Source organism: Galeopterus variegatus, unplaced genomic scaffold (assembly GCF_000696425.1).
Source record: "Galeopterus variegatus unplaced genomic scaffold, G_variegatus-3.0.2 Scaffold3727, whole genome shotgun sequence".
Taxonomy (NCBI): Eukaryota; Metazoa; Chordata; class Mammalia; order Dermoptera; family Cynocephalidae; genus Galeopterus; species Galeopterus variegatus.
The window spans coordinates 155,485-175,450 of NW_007729838.1; the positions used below are offsets into that span (position 1 = coordinate 155,485).

Below are 19,966 nucleotides of genomic sequence, written 5' to 3' on the forward strand. Positions count from 1 at the left end.
AATCATACTGTGAGCCGTTCTATTTTTTTCAAAATTATTTTAGTTACATCAATATACAGTTTTTTTATATCTTGTTTTGTAATCCATGAGTTGGTGAAGTGAGTAATCTCACTGACCATGCCATATTCTCCATATTTTGTGTCAGGATATTAGTGAAAATCAGTTGAAGTCTAGAGTCAGAAACCTCATGTTCGTATGTACTCACTCTTAAGTGGGAGCTAAGAGGGAGAGAAGGAAGGAAAGACCACAGTGGAGCATTGGACTTGCAGAGGGAGAGAGCATACGTAGGGATACAAAGTGGAGTGGACAAAGGGGGATGGGAAGGGAAGTGGGGATAATTGAGTGGGAGACAGGGGGTATAATCCAATTTGTGGTAGTGGGCATGCTGCCAGTATGGATCTGGCCATCACATCCGAGCATACGTAGGGATACAAAGTGGAGTGGACAAAGGGGGATGGGAAGGGAAGTGGGGATAACTGAGTGGGAGACAGGGGGTATAATCCAATTTGTGGTAGTGGGCATGCTGCCAGTATGGATCTGGCCATCACATCCTAGGCACGAGTGGTGACAATTTGCTGTGTACCTCATGAATATTCATAACCAATTAAAGAAAAAAAGAAAGCCCATGTTCTAATACTAGCTTCACCCTTCTCTAGCTGTGTGACCATAAGCAGTCACTTACTCTCACTAGAGTTCTGCTTGTGCATCACTAACATAGTGGTAATAATACTCTTCTGTTAAAGTTTTGGGGAGGGCATATGTGATGGTGCATATGGAAATGGTGTTAGTGAAGCAGTAATGAATTTGTTGTGATAGTTTATCATTTACACATACATTGATCATTTCTTAAATATACCAGAAGTAATAATTCCATAGAAAGAATGAGGTTGCTTTTTAGTTTACATTATTTTATCTGTTCCTAATATGGATATCTTGAGAAGGGGCAGGGGTGTTTGTTTATTCCTATAATGCATATTCTCAATTAAATGGTTATATTGATTAGCAATTACTGTGCAATAAGCTTTTCTAAAACTTAGTGGTATAAAACAGAACACATTTGTTATATCTCTAGACTTTGTGTCACCTGTGGGGGAAGTTCTTTTGTCTAGGCTAGGCTTGAATTTCTCATGTGTCTATAGTGAGCAGATGGTCTAGGAGGTACTCAGCTCTAGTGGTCTTGGTCTCCTTCCTGTATCTCTCACATCCCTCTAGCAAGCTAAGTTAAGGCTTGTTCTTTTGGCAGTAGCGCAGAGTCCAAGAGACCCTCTCTTTGCATCAAGTGTGCTGCTGTACCATTGGCCAAAGCAAGTCATATGACCAAGTCTAGCATCAGTGTGACAGGGCACTACCAAATATGGATGCAGGGAGGTGTGAAAAATTGTGGCCACTGTTGCAGTCAGTTTAACACAATGGTGGAAGAAGTAAAGGAAAGTCGGCCCAAGTGGGAACTGGATTGGAGCCTGGCGTGCGAGTCATATTGGTGGCATGTGAGTCATGGTGGTCCCATGTTCATGCAAACACCTTTTGTAATTTCATTGCTTACACCATCTCATTCCTCATCATTGCACTAGAACCTTGGCAGCCTCACCATCTGACTGCTTCACAAGAAATAGCCCATGCCCAAATATGCACCTCTCGTGTTTGAAATAACACAAAGAATATTGTTTCCAAGACAACTTTGATAAAATGTCAGCTTTCTTTGGGTTCTAAACCCATACAAGAAGCATTGTTATCCTAATTCCTGCTGGGTAATTTGTATACTGCTGTAGTTTGTTTGGAAACTTGCCTGTTGTTCTTTAAAATATGCTTAATGCTAGATTAGAGAACAAGTTTTTTTTTTTTTTTTTTCTGTTTATGCAAGCTCATTTCAAAAGCATTTAAAATAAAGAGCTTGGGCATGTATGGTATTTAAAAACCCTTCACATGATGTTTTTAAAACAGATCAATTTCAGCATTAAAATGTTAGGAATTCAGCCAAGGAAAATTCAACTTGGATTGTATAGCTGTAATGATAATGTATTATAACCATCTTCTTTGAAAGTGATTGTAGCAGCAGAGTTGAACCTGGTGAATTACATAATTTAAGAGTGTTTGCCAGAACACTGTTGTAGGGGGATTATTCAAGCCTTTCCTAAACCAAAGCAGAATGAAAGATGGATTTTATTATGAGGTACTTAAATCACAAGGATAGTCATCACAAAATATCTAAAGATAACTCATTTGAATTGAACAGAAGGTCATATGTCTGAATGTCAGTTATCACACTTAACTACTTGGCAGAATATTGGGATGTAAGAGAGTGTGATTTCTGTTTTTTAGCTACTTTGGCTTGAGTTAAAAACGTCTTGAGTTTTCTTTCAGAAATAATTTGATGATTGAGACATTATTGATTTCAGAAATTGACGCCCATGTAATTAAGAAAATGTGTATATATATCAGTCACATCATTTAAGCATATCATTTATCTTTTTAAAATCTTTTTTTTTTAAAGGAGAAAGCTCATGTATTCTTATTTCATCTTCAGCCCAATAGCCCCGTGTCTCAAGGGATCCTACATACATTGCATGAGGAATTTTTTTATGGGTCTGTCACATCCTGTCTGCTGCTATCCTCAGTAATTCAAGATCTTGACTCAGAGAATGTTTTGGAGGGTCAGGTTCATCATTTTGCAATATAAATAGTGTTCTTTGGAGAAGTGCTACAGGTTGAATTCTGTTAGTACTTCGAAAGGTGAAGATGAGGCAAGACTCCAAAAGAAATAAGAACGGGGAACTTTGATATAGAGATCCTAACTTTGAAAAAGCCAGTGCCTCTACCTTGACGCTGTGGCTATGTGTAGATGTGGTGAGAAAGTCATCTAGAACAAATAGTTGTTGAGACACTTCAGTGACACTGTAAACCCTACTGATGGGGGTGGGGGCAGGGAAATATGTAAAATGAGAGAGAACATTTTTCTAGTTGTATTTCCTTATGGTCTAGAAGAATACAGTCTTAATGGCTGATTACCAAAGCTTTGAGCCAACCAGTTTCTAAACATTATTAAAACATCTATAATGTTGGTTCTTGTTGTGAGCTGAACTGTGTCTCTCAAAAAGATATAAAATTCTGATTCCCAATACCTGTGAATGTCACCTTATTGGAAATAGGGTCTTGGCAGATGTAATCAAGTTACGATGAGTTCATACTGGAATACGGTTAGCCCTACTTGCAGTGACGGGTGTTCTTATAAGAAGACAGAGATGTGAAGGTAAGGAGGAGGCACAGGAAAGGAGGCCACATGGAGACAGAGGCAGAGAGTAGAATTATGCTGCCACAAACCGAGGCATGCCAAGGACTGCCAGCAACCACCAGAAGCTGGGAGAGGCACAGAAGGATTCTTCCCTAGAACCTGGGGAGGGAGGATGGCCCTGCTGATGCCTTGTTTTTGGACTTAGAACCTCTAGAACTATGAGAGAATAAACTTCTGTTTTAAGCTGTCTCTGTTACGGCAGCCCTAGGAAACTGATACAGCTCCAAGAATCAAGTTTTATCTGTCAGTTTTGTTTCATCATCAGTGTAGTAATTGCTGTATGATGCTAAACACAGTTAGCATGTACATAAAATAAGCCACAAAACTGTTACATGTTGAAAGCTTTTAAAATGTTGTCTTTCACTGCCTAGCCACGTGCAGACAGTGTACTTAAGCTTTGGGGATACAATGGTGAAAAAAAGGAAGGAATGTCTGCCCTCATGGAACTTAGGTTTCACTGGGGAGAGACACGTCAGTTACACACTGACAGTTTTGATGGTAGCACCTTGTTGGCCTTTACATAGCCTAGGTTCCTGTTCTCCTCCCACATCCTCACCGAGGCAGCGAGCTTGTCCATGCTCCTCTTCCCTCCCGGGCCTGGGTGATGAGTGTGGCATCGCACAGTTGGGCAGAAGCATCATCCCCATGGCCTGTAATGTGTACATTTGTGCCACTCCCCAGGCTTGTGCAGTCTTGTCCTGTGCAGTCATATGTGGTGGCCCCGTGGATGCCAAGTTTTCTTTCTTGTCTCTCCCTTTCCCTCCAAAAGAATCTCCAAGTGGAGACCTCTGATCCTTTTCTTCTCTGAGCTTTTTTCTTTTCTATTTTTTAAAAAACATTTTAATGCCCTTTTCATCTTTCGTGTTTATAGAACTAAGTTTTTACTTCATACATGTTTCTTAGAGCTCTTGGCGTAAGTCGATAGATTTAAACCCAGATCTATCAGCCCTAACAAAGCAAGCCCCTTGTCATTCCCTTGTCCCCTTCTTTGTCTTTTCTTGATGTTGCCTTGCTGCCTTTGTGTACAGGTTGGTTTCTTTCCACAATACAAAGGCATTATTTCCTGTGCCTCTTATGTCATAGGCAGTCCTTAAAATCGGAAGATTGTCTTCTGGTGTTGGCCCTTTGTGACCTTGTGTGAGTGACTTCATCCCTTGGATTTCAGGTTTCCTCCATCCCTCGGAATTAAGGTTTCCTCCTATATACAATGAGGATGCTGAGATAGACAGGTGCTTCTCAAACTTTTGATAAGTATAAAAAACACCTATGCTGGTTACAATGGAGATTTTGATTCAGTAGTTCTGGGGGTGGGGCTGAGATTCTGTATTTCTAACAAGCTCTCAGGAGATGGGGCAGCAGCTGCTGCTAGACAGTGGACCACACTTTGAGTAGCAAGGGGCTAGATGATTTCTCAGGTCCCTCTCAACTAAACGTTAGAACTTTCCAGCCTTGTTCGATAGAGCCTGTCTGTAGCTGTGAGCTCTATACTGAGAAGGCCTAGCCCACGTGTCTTCACATTCCAGCATTCTCACCATCCCTGCACACTTTGTACCAATGGGAAGGTCAAGAGTACACTTGCTGCTGTTGGGTATTGCTTGAAAGGACCTGCTGTCTGCAGTTCATGTTTTATAGCTTGCCCCCCCCCCCTTTTTTCCCCCAGACTGAAGCTAAACCCAATATCTAATGCATAACTGGAATTAGCCTTTAGGTTACATAGTTCTTCTTGTGGCTATTTGCCTTGGGTTTTCCCCATTCCTTCATCTCACAGTAATAGTAGATTTATCACCATCCTCATAACTGTGATTAAATGCCTCAATTCTTTTGCTTTATGTGGCGTTCTTGGCCACTTAATTGCGCTACATTAAATGGTATGTTGTTGCTGTCAGTGCGGCTGGATTGCAATGTTGTGGATAGCATCTTCGGATATTTTGAAAAATGTTCCTATCATACAATTTGAGCTTGTAAATAGAAGTGCTGAGCGTGCATAAATGTGTTTTAAGAAATTTTTTTATTACTGTTTAGTTGAACTGATGGTGACACAAACATCAAGACTTTGATGTTTTATACGGTATTCTTCCCTACTAATTAACTACACTAATGAAGTTAGTTGTGGGGGAAGAATGCCGTATAAAACATCAAAGTCTTGATGTTTAATCACAACTTAAAGAGAAGTTTTATACAATCTGATTGCCAAACACATTCCAATTAGCTGAAGGAAGGTCAAAAATTCTGTTTTCCCCTTTCTGGTCTTCAAAGCTTTTCTGGACTCTTTTCTATTTGACCATTGGTTACTTGAGCCTGAGACTTAATCTAGACAAGATGACAGTGGCATGTGGAGGACAAAATGTCTTCCCATGAGCATAACTGAGAGATCCAGGCAGTGATGATTTCAGTAATGTACTAATGGAAAATAAGTGCAACTCATAGAGTAGTGGGCATTTATTTTTCCCTTACACCCTCTAATTTTATTATTAATTTAGAGCCACTCAATTTTCCTATATGTTACCATATGTTGCTCTTCTAAGCCACTTCTCTAAGTTCTGATAGACATATTGCCTTAATGAATTCAGACAGCAAAGCCAAAGAAACGTGCGTGTGTGTGTGTGTGTGTGTGTGTGTGTGTGTGTTTAAAGGCATAGGGTGTAAGTGGGGCTCTGCAAATTTGATTATAAGAATTCTTAAATGACCAGTAGTCAAGCAACAAGAACAACAAGAACACTTCTCAGGTCATTTCCCTGTGGTATGTGTTATATCAATTTTTATTGTTTTTTAAATCAAGCAGAGTTTACAATAGCAATAATGTAATTCAGATAAGCAATTATTGTAATTGACCTTGGCAATGAGTATCCTTGGCTTTTACCACAGTTTGCTTAATACCTGAGGATGGCCAATTATCTCATAATGCCCACTTTATTGAGATTATTGTTTTAATTATGGCACTCAAAATACATCACTTTGTCAGCACGGTAGAATCACACATTGGAATGCCACATTCAGGCATTCAGAAATGTGTAAAGAGAATCTAGCCTCATTGTATGACATGGTTGTGATTGTTTTTTTTCTCTTTCAACTCTGAACTATGATTTTGAAATATGTTGTTTCTTATGAGTTAAATGTGGTCCATCCTGGTATGATCTGCTGCAGGGAGATAAAGTCTGGGATCTACCGCTGAACTAACTGTGCTCTGGCAAAGAGCAGAAGGTGACTTGGTGCTAGTAGGTAAGCAGATCTAGTTGATGAGGAGTTCTAATTGACAGCAATCACAGTGGCTTGCTGGTGATCTGAACATGTCTTAGGTCAGAGGTTGTCAACTTTAGAATCACCTGGGAGCATTTAAAATTACCTGTACCCAGGTCCTTGCTCAAGCCCACCCCCTCTGGGGAGAGACTGATTTAATTGCTCTGGGGTCAGGCCCAGGCGGGGCTTTAAAAAAAAAAACAAAAAAACCCCCCTGCACAGGTGATTCTGATGTGCAGCCAGGGCCGAGAACCACTGCCCAGTCCTTGAATTGTTTGCTCTGTGCTGGTTTGTCTCATCCCAGCCATGACCCCATTCTGTTGGGGTCTTTGCTGCTGTGTGCCTCAGTCTTGCTCTGTTCCCTGCCAGACTTAGTCCAGCTGCCTCACATTCCTGAATAGTCCAGGTCCTCCTTTCCAAGCAATTCTAGGGCTACCTCTCCTATAGGAGGTCTCAGTGGATGGATCCACCCTTCCATAAACCTGAGAGTGCAGTTTCTTACATCTCACAATGCTCTTATAATTCAGTTTACTGTTGATAACATAAATACGTCTTACTTTCCTTTTTTCTAAGTTGTTTTGGGTAAGGATCAGCATTATAGCATCTATCTCAAATACCTGGGTATACCACTGTAGAGCTAGGGCTGGGTCTGGAGCTCACAGATCCCTCAAGCCCGTTGTCCAGACTTGGTCACAAACCCTTCACATGCAGGTCTACAAGGTAGGTAATTGGCAAAAAGTTCCTTGGAGCTGTAGGTTCCAGAGCATGGCCACGTGGAGCGGATGCCCGAGGCAGTAAATGCCAGCCAGGTGGTTGCACCAAGCAGGCGCACTAACTCCACCCACACACAACTTATTTACAAAGAATTCGCTGCACCATCACTAACAGGACCTAAGGTGAGGGGGCCTGATTAAATTATTCTGTTTTCCCAACAATCACTTTGTGGACATTTAATCCTGGTTGATTAGATCAGTAGTTATCAACCTCCCAGTTATTTTTCCCCCATCTGTGATAAACCAGGAGGGTGCTGTTCACATGTATCATGCAGTCCCAGGACCCCCTTAAGGTTAGGAGCATTTTTGTGGGATACCTAAGACTCCTACCCTTTTCCAATTTAGAACCTATGTCAAATTGCAGTGCATGAATCATCATTTTCTTAACAAAATTGATTCCATTCTAATTTTTATACATGTCCGTACACACTTGCACACACACACACACGTGTTTTTTTAAATGAGTCAGTTATATCTCTGACATCTTTCTCAGATCCATCTTTTCCCTATCTTTAATACCCCTCCAGTCTGAGCCACCAGCATCTCCTCCTGGACCACTGCAGCAGCTCCTGATCTGCCCCATTTCCCCTCTAAGGCTCTGGTATGGAACAGGCCCACTGAAGTGCACACTGTCAGCACTAGGGAAGCAAGGGCACCAAAAATGATGAAGGCTCATCTTTGATGATCTGATTCAGAATTTTACTATTTTAATTTTAGCATACATGTAAGATTTATACTGTATACTTACTATTGTTTTTACTTGCAAAGGATGGAGGTAGGCAGTATAATCTTTTCTGTTGTTAAGAGCTTTTAAAATTCTTACTTGATTCTAGCCTCCCTCTCACATACAACTTTTCTGAGATCTCTGAGGGATTTTTAGAGCATGTGTGTCATCTCATCACTTCGCTCAGTGGCACCAGAGTAAAACACAGCCCTCACTGTGGCCCACTGGGCCTACACACTCTGGGCCCCCCTCCTCGCAGCATTGTCCTCTGATGCTCCCTCCACATCAGGCACCCTTGTGTTCCAGTATCACTGAAAGTTTTTCCCCTCTTTGGTACCTGTGCATGTGCTCTTCTCTCTGTCTAGAACATTCTTCTCCTGGCAGTTACTGTGGTTGGCTCCAGCTTTTGCTTCAGGTGTCAGCCAGAATGCCATGTTTTTGAGAGCCCTTCCCTGACCCACCCTGGTGCTAGTTAGTCTCAGTCTTATTATCTTGTTCGTCTCCTTTGTAACACATCGCCATTTGCACTTATTTTTTATTAATGTTACTAAGAACTTATTTTACTTTATTTTTATGTCCCCTAACTAGAATGGATGCTCTTTGAGGGCAGGGTCTTCATCTGCCTTTTTTATTGTATTCCTAGTGCCTTAGGGCCCATCAGCGTGCCTGGCACATAGTGGGGACTTCATAAATAACCCTCGGGCTTTGTTATTGACAAGGGATTAAGTGCCCAGTATCCTCCCTCCCATAATTAGTCTCCATCCTTCACTCACTTTGGAGTCCTTTATCAAATTCTAGTGGAGTTGGGGGTGCAAGTCTAGTCCTTACTTCTGCCACCTTAACTCAGGGTTGTCTTAGAAGGCACATTTGACATGAATTCTACAAATTGGAGAAAGAGAACTTCTGAAGAGGGCACCAAACAAAGAGGGTGGGTAGATGCCTAGATTTGAGAACATGCTGTCTGAAATGGTTGAATCTGGAGAAGTGCAGTTGCTTTTCCCCAGAATCCTGAGGTTTGAGAAAATGCCCATTACGCTCAAAGGAAGTCAGAGAGGAGACATTCGCAGCAACTCTCTGAGCCTCCGGTTGCCCAGATTGGGTTGCTGGCAAAGGTTTGGCTATTGCCTTTTAAGGTAGGTTCCAGAAATAAGCATGAAAGGAAGAGCAGTGTGCCTGCCATTTCATGTAGATCTCATTTGATCATCATAATTAGCTTAGTCCGTCCTGGTTGCTATAACAAAATACCATAAACTGGGTAGCTTAAACAAAGGAAATTTATTTCTTACAGTATTGGAGGCTGGGAAGTCCAAGATCAAGGTGCTGCCGATTAGGTATCTGGTGAGGGCTTGTTTCCTGGTTTATAAGTGGCACTTTCTAGCAGTGTCCTTATATGGTAGAAGGGGTGGGTGAGCGTCTTCTGTAGGGGCTCTATTCCATTCATGAGGAGTTCATCCTTGTATTCTGATCACCACCTGAAGGCGCTGCGTCCACATACCATCACCCTGGGAGTTGGGACACAGACATTCAGACCACAGCAGTGACAGTCTTGTAAGGTAAATGTTCTTATCTCCATTTCACAGGAATGAAGATTGAAACCTCAAGGGGTTAACTTGCCTAGAGTCACACAGTTGACAAGTGCTGTAGTTGAAAATTGGAACCAGAGCACTCTCACTCTAGAGCCCATTCCTATTCCATGCTGTCCCCTTCCCCCTAGACTAAGGTTAAAAGGGGGTGCCTTATCCACCATTCTGTCCCCAGTGTCTAGCACATTGCTGGATTCGACTGATACTACAAGACTCTGCTTGTGAAGTCTTCGTTATTCTTCAGATGGAAGCGTAAAACCTCATTTTTCCATCTACCAGCTAGTGCTGAAAATACTTAGGCAGAATAACCCTCTTCTTCCTCCCCCATGGCATGGCTGGCCCTGTCAGAACTGCTAATGACCTCTCTGACCCACTCTGTATTCTCAGTGGAGGGAGGTCAGTGGATGTCTATTACAGCAAACTTTGCCAATGGCTCTAACACTTTAGTGACGTTATATTTGATTAATCCCATGCTCCTGGATGCTTTGTACACACTAGGCTGTGGGATCTTCTGCATCTAGATTACTGTGCCCTAGATGCTTACAAACCACTAGACTTGCAAGATAGTAGGCTGTTGGCCAGTGTTAGTAGAGGGCTGTCCTATGATAAGATGTGTGTGCACATGTGTATATACATGTGAAGAGAGACAGTTGGACTACACCAGAAAAGTTATGTATGTGCTTTGAATTATTTTTCTTTAGTCATCTGTTCAGCAAACACTTATGAATTGTACTTGCATTACGAAGTGCAGGATGTCCTTTGAGCCATATTTAGTATTATACCACTGAGTTAGTGTTCTTTCTTTTTAATAAAATGGTGATTGATCGAATGGTATTCACCTCATTTCTCTGTGTGGTGAGTGAATGTATTTTCTTCCAGTCCATTTTCAGCATGCTGCTATTACCGCACCATTTAGCTTGGTGCCAAATTGCAGTTGGCTTCATGCAGTTCTGTTTACCGAGTAGTTCTGTAGTGATTAAATGTCACCGGGTACACCGAGTATACAAAAGTAATTAACCTAAAAGGACATGTTAGAATAAGGGTCAACAACCTCTTTAGCCCATAGTGCTACCAGCAAGACTAAGTATTGACAGAGATATTGCTGACAGGGTGGGGGCAGGGGCAGGCAGAGTGGAGAGAGGAGTATGGAAAGGGAAAGGAGAGAAGCAAAAAGAGGAAAGAGTGGGAGAGGGAAAGGTCAAAGAAGCAGAAGCACTAGACCAATAATCACTTGTCTGGGATTGGCAACTAGAAGGGGGCGCTAAGATTTTTTCTTATTCCCCTAAATTTAGCTCTCTAAACTATAATCGTTTGGGGGGGGAGGCTGAGAGAGAGACCGCAGCTTGCCTTCCCTTCCAGCGTTTCAGCACTGATAAGTGGAGTGCCCGGTTAGACCAGAGCAGTCTTGACGTATGCTTGGTGAATCAGCCTCTTCTTCTGGTGTTGTATATACTTAGTCAACCTCCCTTGCATCTTTAGTTGCAGTGATCTTAGAAAAGCTACTGCTTGGAATCATTTCTTTAGAACAATTTGAAATTGTATCTGTAAGTATCTGTATCTCATTTGTTTTCTTCCCTCAGTATACTGAAGTCACTATCAATTACAGCTGATATTAATGCTTTATGTTGCTTTACATACTAAAAACTTCCATAAAATTCTTGGTAGTCGTCTGTAACTTAAAAATCAACAAATGTACACCTCTTCCTTTTTTGTTTTAAACAAGTATTACATCTGTCTGCCTTATATTTGGCTTTCATCACCTGTGTGTGGTAACTTACTATCCAGAGTAAAAATGGGAGTACTGAGAATGTTTTTCCTTTTACCACATATCTCCTTAGGGGATAAACATTTCAACAAGATTCCCAGGGGTAGCTGTTTTCTAAATGAGCGGCAAGAAATACTGCTGATGTCTGCATTCTTCCTGTGGTGGGTCTCTCAGGCAGGATTCCTTTAAATCCTACCTCCTCAGTGGTAAGGCTTCAGTAAGATTTGTTTCTCCTGGTCGCAGACAGCTGAGGAGTGCATGATATTGAGAGACAAGGAGGCGGGCTACCAGTGGCTCCCTGGTGCTGAAGATTTTTTTCTTTTACAAAAAAGAAAAACAATTGGTGGCCTTGATACATTTACTCAGCAATGAATATTCATTGCGTGCCCACCCAGAGGCCAAACCTGGCGCTGACCTTGGGAAGGGGCCTGCACCCTTGATTGGTGGGGGAACAACAATGACAGAGTACCACATTTGACCCTCTTCTCTGCCTAGCACCATTCGGACCCTCGTTTCAGTTTTATTTTTGCACTGCTTCCTCTTAATATCTTTTCAGCATAGTTCTGAGAAATGTCTTGTCACCATATCACTTTCAAAACTAGCACTTTTGAAGGCTGCCTCCTTCCTTTGGTGTGCCTGCACATTTCGTGCACTTGCACACACACCCCTGTTGTTCTGACATGTCATTGTATTGAGTGCTAAGGATATAAAGAACTAAGGCACAATAGTACATGCTGTTTAGGAATGCATAATCTCCAATCTCAATGTAATGAAATGATGTGGGAACAAGTAAGAAGTATGTATGAGTAGATCAAGTTTTGTGCTCATTCATTTCTTCAGCAGCTCTGAATCAAGATAGCAAAGTGCCGCTTTTACGCGTTGGTTGCTGGCTTCGTGGAACTTCTAGTTAAGTAGAGAAGACAAGCAAATAATCAAAATATTGACTGCAGTAACAGTACTAGGAAGGAAGCACACAAGGGGCTGTGACAAGAGATTTACAGGAGAGACCTCCTTGGATAGCATCACAGATAAGACCTTTCTGAAGATGTGACATTTAAGCTGAGACATAAAAGATGAAAGATGCTAGCCATTCCGAGGTCGGGGAAGAAAATTCTGCTCAGAAGCCTGCTCAGAGCCTCTGAGGAGTGGAAAATTTGGCTTGTCCAGCACTCTAAGATACTTTCAGATTGGAGAAGGTAGGGAGGGGCCAGATCAGGCAGGTACTCCTAGAAAGTGCTAAATGCTTGTAATAATGGGTGTTGATTTCTGTTGTGACTTTGAGTACTTTTAGACCTGTGTTATCTAATATGATAGCTGCAAGCCACATGCGGCTCTTGAGCACCAGAAATGCGGCCAGTCCAAATTGAGTTGTGCTGTGAGTATAAAAGGCACACCAGATTTTGAAGACTTAGTGCTAAAAAATGTAAACTGTCTCAATAATTTTTATATTGATTATGCATTGACATATTTTTTGATACATTGGGTAAAATAAATATATGATTAGAATTAATATTATTTATTTTACATTTTTAAAAAACTAGCTGTTAGAAAAATGTAAAATACATGTGGCTCATATTATATTTCCGCTTGTCGGTGCTAAAGAACAACGCACATGATATTTTAATTAAAACCAGTTGGTTAAGCGATCACTGAAAACTATTTAGCCATTTTGTCGTGGTACTATGAAGACAAGGAATTCCTGATCTAGCAACCTTAAAACTGTTAGGCAGCCTCCCTTTAATCTGATTTATTGTTATTTCCTCCTATACCCTGAGACATTACGTAGAGCATATTTGCATATGTAATACATAAGAATATATATAAGCCTCTGTGTAGTTAACACTCTTTGGAAGAAAAAAAGTTCAGCCTTTCAAATAGATTAAAACAGTCTACTGGAAAAAAAAATAGCAACATGAAAAGATTTTCTTTTCCAATAAACTTTAATAGTTACTGAAATGAGTATTCTGGTCCATTAAGATATGACTTGCCAAGTCTTAAAGCTTAGTCACTTATTTTCTCTGAGCCACAACCATACTTCAACTTCTTTCAAAGCAACTGTTTGAATTTTGTTGATATTTTGATTTTAAAACAGAGCACAGGGTAGGAATAGTCTAAAGCCAGTTCACCTTCCCAGAATATTCAGGAAGGAAATTTTTGCCAGCCTTCTCCCCACCCCACTTTGTTTTTGAGGGCAGTCAGACTCATGTACTGCGTCTTCTGTGCCAGTGAGACTTAGTAACATTGCTTATAAGACAGTAGGTCAATAAGTGGTTTATTTTATATTTTATAGGTGCCATACAGAAAAAAAATAATGCCTGAAAGTGGCCAGTGTATGCAACTGTAATTTACACAGAGTTAGCGCACAAGATTTATAGAATCTGTATCAATGAGGACAGGAAATTCTTGGTGGAGGACAAATGCAGGTAGGAATGTTAGGTTTTTGCAAACTTTGAGGAGGTCCATTGGATTGAAGGGTGTGAAATAGCTTTGGGGTGATTAGATTGAAAGAACAAAGTTGTGTGCACTTGGCAATTTTTATTAGGGTTGTTTCTGGTAGACGGTTTTGGGTGGGGTTTTTTTGTTTGTTTTTTGTTTTTTGGGTTTTTTTGACCGGTAAGGGGATCGTAACCCTTGGCAAGGTGTGGTCTGCACCACACTCAGCCAGTGAGCGCACCGGCCATCCCCTGTATAGGATCTGAACCCGTGGCCTCAGCAGTACCACTGCCTCACTCTCCTGAGTGAGCCACGGGCCAGCGCTCTGGTAGACTGTTAATACTATGCCATCTCTAATAATTAGGAATGATATTATTTGATTAATTCAGCTTGCACTCTGTGTTCTCTCCATCAGTGGTGAGGGGTTGTAGTTGTCCCCTCTCATTCCCCCAGCTGCCTCCTCATTTGCCTGCAGCTTGGACCACATGCAGACTATGGCTATCAAAAGGGGGAAGCTAAGCTGCCTACCTAAGAATCAAGCCTATATCTCTGGTGTCAAAGCATCATGTCCTAGCAGCTCAGCTTGCCAGCTAAAGTAACTGTATTTAATGAAATTTCTGGGGCAGAGCCAACAGCTTTATTCCAGGAAGAGGAAATAACAGTCAAGAAACCCCAAGAGGACATTAAGATAATGTTCTAATTTAAAATCAATTTTATTGATACCTTAGAAATTATTAGAGCATTTTATCCTGACCAAGTAATACATAATGCTGAGGCCATGAAAACAAAACATGAATGATTGAATACTGAAGTTCTGTATTTTCTACTACATAAATGAAAAAATATGTAGGACTTTAAAATTCTAAATACTTTGACTCACAAAGCCTTACTGGAGAGTGTAAGGTGAATATTCTGCTCATCTTTGTACTTCTGTACTTAGTCGGTATACTTTATTCAATAAGTATTTGTCGAATGAGTCTATAAGTGATCAAAGATTATGCGGTGGTTTCCACATTTGCCAAGGGGGAATAGCTCTTTTTGAGGGCTTTACTAGATGCTGGGTACTGTGCTTCACAATGTGAACTCTCCTTTAATCCTCAAGGCAACCTTGTAAGGAAGTACTTTTATTACCCTCATTTTACCTACTGGGGAAATGGAAGCTTAGAGAGATTCGTTAACCTGTTCAGGGTCACACAGCAAGTATTACAGCCTAGTCTTGAACCCAGGGCTGGCTGGCTGTAGTACCCATAGCATGGCCATTGTAGACACTGCCTCTCTTTTTAATCATTACTCTGATTTGATAATATTTTGATTATCTGCAAGAGAAATTTATCTTGACCCAAGGTTTTCTTACGAGGTGAAAAGCAGAGAGACAAAGACAACAATACAACATTTTATTTTATTTTATTTTTTTCCTTTTTGTCTTTTATCGTGACCGGTAACGGGATCGCAACCCTCAGTGTCACGCCCGTACCATGACTGGCAATGGGATCGCAACCCTCGGTGTCGCGCCCGCACCGCGCTCAACCAGTGAGCGGACTGGTCTCTACATGGGATCCGAACCCTCGGCGGGAGCACCGCACTCTACCAAGTGTGCCACTGGGCCAGCCCAACAATACAACATTTTAAAGAATATGAGGATACTTCAAAAAGTTTGTGGAAAGCAGAATTAAAAGATAATACGGGGCCGGCCTGTGGCTCACTCGGGAGAGTGTGGTGCTGATAACACCAAGGCCACGGGTTCGGATCCCATATAGGGATGGCCGGTTTGCTCACTGGGTGAGCGTGGTGCTGACAACACCAGGTCAAGGGTTAAGATCCCCTTACTGGTCATCTTTTTTAAAAAAAAAAAGATAATACGAATTTTTCTATGAGCTTTTTTGAAGACTCCTTGTATGTTGTTCCTGAAATGTTATAGAAGATGAAACAATTATTAAGAGCAGTTACTTTATATAGAAATTATATTAAATCTTCTGTTAACAAGGGCACATTTTCAGAAAGTCCCCGTAATTTTTGAAGGTGAGTTTTGATTGATGTTAATTTGAAAAAAAGCAAGTTCTGTGAGGGTTGTATACAGATTGTACTTTTAATGACTTCCTTAATCAAGCAGGTTATAAGAAAAAGTCTTCTAATGAGCAATAGACTGACACCAGTGACTGGCTCAGAACCCTATCATATTCAAGTTTTACACCACCAGCATGCTATACATTTTATTAATTTGCATAAATTTGCATTTGCTATGAGTCAGTATGTGAGACTTGTGTATTTTTACCAAATAATTTTTATTTATTTTGAAGATTTTATATTTAATTTTTCCCAGTTGAGGATTATTTTCTCCATTTGTCCTGGTTGTTTTCTTATAAATGAGGTAATATATATTAAAATGTTTTATCAGTTATAAAGAGCTCTATGAATGGGAATATAAACATTTTGTGTAATATTATACAATGAAATCTCAATCAGAAATGCTACTGGGATATGGTACTATGTTAATAGTTTGGTGTACATAGATTTATTCAGGCTATTGCTTTTACTTCAAACCTTGTTGAAAGTATTTCTGATGTTCAGTGCTTTGAGGACTAGTGAGCATAATTGACTCTGGATGATTCATGATTGTAGGGCTTGTCCTCTAGATAGGGTTTTTGAAGGCATAGCTGATGAGCAAACAAGCCATAGAGAATGAGTTTTAGGGTTCTTGATCATGGTTGTCCACTCAACCTTTAGCATATTCTTTCTGGTTGTTATCTTGTGAGTGGGCAGGGACATCTGAGCACTGAACCTGTGTGAATGGAAAGTAGAATTAGCTTGATATGTATTTGAAATCAAATTAGAAAGTCCCTTGTGGAGGTAGTATTTATAGTCCTGCCTCAGTGCAGTATTGAACCGAAACCTTACTGTGATTGTTGAAAGGAAAAGTGTTTTGGTTAATAGCAGACTATTGAAACCTTATCATTATGGACCATCTGAATATCTATGCTAAGGCAAAGTGCTATACAAATGCCTAGCATAATCCTTACAGACACTTAAAATAAAATAAAATAAAAGATCCACACTAGTTCACCGTCTCAATCTCTGCAGTAAATAGAACTGGCTGGAGGTGCAGCATATGTAGTGATAGCCCCACTGAGCTGCTGTTACTATGTGCTGGGACTATGCCTTGTACTTTCCTTAGTCCTCAAAGCAGCCTTGTGGAGGTGGGGTGTGGAGTGTTGTTATCCCAGACTACAGAGAGACTGAGACAGCAACATCCCTACCCTAAGGCTATATAGCTATTAAGTGGAAGACTCCAGACTCAAACCCAGGCAGTCTGACTCCAGAGAGATGCTATTGCCTGCTATTAAAATCTGTGCTCTCTGTTATTAAAATTAGTTAATTATAACAGCACTGCCTTCTTTGGGCGGGGGGGATACTTTATAGAACCCATTCACATACATGGTCATCTTTGATCTTGTGGTGGCAGAAGAGTAAAGATAGAGGGGGGTCCATCCTATTCAGTGCTGGAGATGTTGGTTTTCCATCTGACTTGGTCAACTGCCTCAGAAAGTCTAGGGTGGATTTCAAACTAGGATCTAGGATTTTCTCATTTTGAAACGAGAACCTGATTTGTTATGTTAGGAATAACTGTCTTTAAAGCTTATCTTTTGCTACCAAAGCAATTGGGATTTCCATGTAAGACATAAATTTTAAATATTTTTCCTTTGGTTTCTTTCCTTTTTTTCCCTTCTTTTTCTTTAATTAAACACATTTACCCTGCTCTTTTTTAATATCCCAGTATAAATGTTTACTTTTTTTAAATGTAGAGCTTTACTAAACATTCGCGTTCAGGATATTTTGCCTTCTCTGGATCAGCCATTGCTTCTGACTATGACTCCATTCAAGACAATTTTACATATTAATGTTTCTAAATTTGTAAATATATACAGGGTTGTCATAATACAGCTTCAGTAAGTTTCTTATGTAGTAAGCTAGGGAAATATCTAACCTAGCTGAGTTTTAAAAATAATAATAGAGAAGTAAAAAACAAGCTTTTCTAATAGAAGCATGACTTTTTAAAATCAATATTTATTTAATTTCTCCTGTTCACATGCCCAGCAAAGATCCAAATGAACTTCCAGTGGCAAAATGGTAGACTTCTAAGATTCATGACAAGAGTTCGTGCCAAGTCCAGTTTGATTCTAGAGCAACTATGTTATTAGAACATTGCTGATTGCCCTAGTGCCCATTGTGCAGTATAAACTTTAATACTAGTGGTAATTAACTACTTTATCTTTCTACCAGGAAACTCCAGCATGTAACTGTTCTACAGTAAAATGCAAAAACAAAATGCTGCCTGAGCAACTAGAAACAGCCAGCTTAAGAAGAGTAAAGCTATTTGAGTGTACACATGTGCAAATAATAAGCATAAAGATCTAAATAGGCATTACCATTTAGTATTAAGGAAATGTTTTATCATTGTCTATGGATCTGTTTTTCCTTCTGAATAGTGGAAATAACTTTCGGTAGAGTGTACCAGAATTAAAAGGTAACTGTTAATCATACACACACGCACAGTCTTTGTCAGGTGTCAGGTGAAGGAGTGTAGGCGAGGTGGGGCAGAGCTGCCATGTTACTGATCCCAAGGGGCATCGCCACTCACATCTTCCTCTAGTGAATGGTTTCCCACGGGATTCCACTTCCCACGGGAAGTGTGTCACGTGAACTTTGGTTTAGGGTTAAGGAGTAGAGGGGATGTTCAGCCACTTGTGTTTAAAAACATTTCTGGGCAGTTCTCTGCTGCTCACTGTGCTGGTGTCCCCGCTCCCAGGGAACCCACAGACCAAAGTGGGAAGTGGCTTTGTAAACAACTAGCAATAAGTTTGTTGTGAGCACTGTACTCAGTGGAGGAGCAAAATGTTAAGTGAATGAGGAATGAGTGTTTAATTCTGCCTGACAGCATCTGAGGAAGCTTTGAAAGGTGGCATTAGAGCCGGTTCTTATGGATGAGGAGGATTCCAGAAGATAGATGCTGAGGGAAAAGGCTTTTCCATAAGCCAGGGGAAAAGGCCACAGATACAGTGAAAACACATGGAGCGCTGGAGAAGGCAAGCTCACAGCGCCGATACAGGAGACCAGGCCAGGGCTGTGGATTGGGGCATGGAGTGAGGGCTTTGGAAAACAGCCATACTTAGGAATTTGGACTTTTTTCCTGTGGTTGGTAGGAAATCATTTGTACTTTTTAAGGAGGAATGAGAAGTGGCTGAATCTATCTTTGGGAAATATGAATTCCAGAATGTGGAAGACAGACTGGAGAGAGGAACAACAAGAAATAGGGTTCTGGCATTCAGTCTGGTAGGTAATAGCTCACAGATGGTATTTGCGTGCATGGTTTCAGTGGTCATAAAACCCGGATTGTGTTGGGTTGTGGTGTGAAAGCGAAGCAGAAGCATTGAACTAAATTGTGTGGCCTGGGAATGAGGTTTGGAACTCAGTGGAGATATACGAAAGTCAAAAAGCAGTCCACTTCCAAAATGTGTTTGGCTTGTAATGTTTTGCTTCAATCTTGGCCTTACTGAATAATACCCGCAACCTTTTCTGCCACTAAGCTTAAGGTTGAATGTTTGACTTGAGGGATAGTTACAGGATTTGGTACATACAGTTTACAGAGTATTCACGTAAAACATTAAGAGGGGCTGGCATAGCAGGGGGACGGGATGATGAAGCACCCAGCACCTGGCAGTGGGCACCCACTCACTGGGCCCGTCTTCCTTCCCTACCAAACTCCCACTTGTACACCTTTGGAGCTGGTGGTGCAGTTGCCATCACCCACCACAGCTGATCACTAACGTCTTAGTAGCTATACAGACCCGGGTGTGAAAAAAGTCTATTGGTTTCTCTCTAACAACATGCCTTGAAAGTTTAAGAAGTCGCACAAAAGACAATGTGGCATTATGGTTCAGTACGAATAAAATGGAACATAGAGCCAAAAGTTCTGGATATCACACTGCCTCCCATAGTTAATTAAAAAGCCCTCATAAAGTTCATGTATCTTTATAAATGTTAATTATTACCAGCAGACTAAGATAAAGCCCCCCCCCCCCCCCACCAAGTTAAGAGCCAGCTTTGTATGAATGAATAGTTATGAATGGGGAAGAGCTTTACTGAAAAGTTTTCTGAGTTGATTGG

At 40.9% G+C, this 19,966-nt stretch overlaps 1 protein-coding gene across 1 annotated transcript in view; it reads left to right on the plus strand.

Annotated features, from left to right (window-relative positions):
• The window catches only part of TLE4 (transducin-like enhancer of split 4), a gene marked incomplete at its 5' end in the record, with an annotated part of 139,948 nt that overhangs the window by 99,372 nt on the left and 20,610 nt on the right, over window positions 1–19,966 (plus strand). The window lies entirely within an intron of this gene.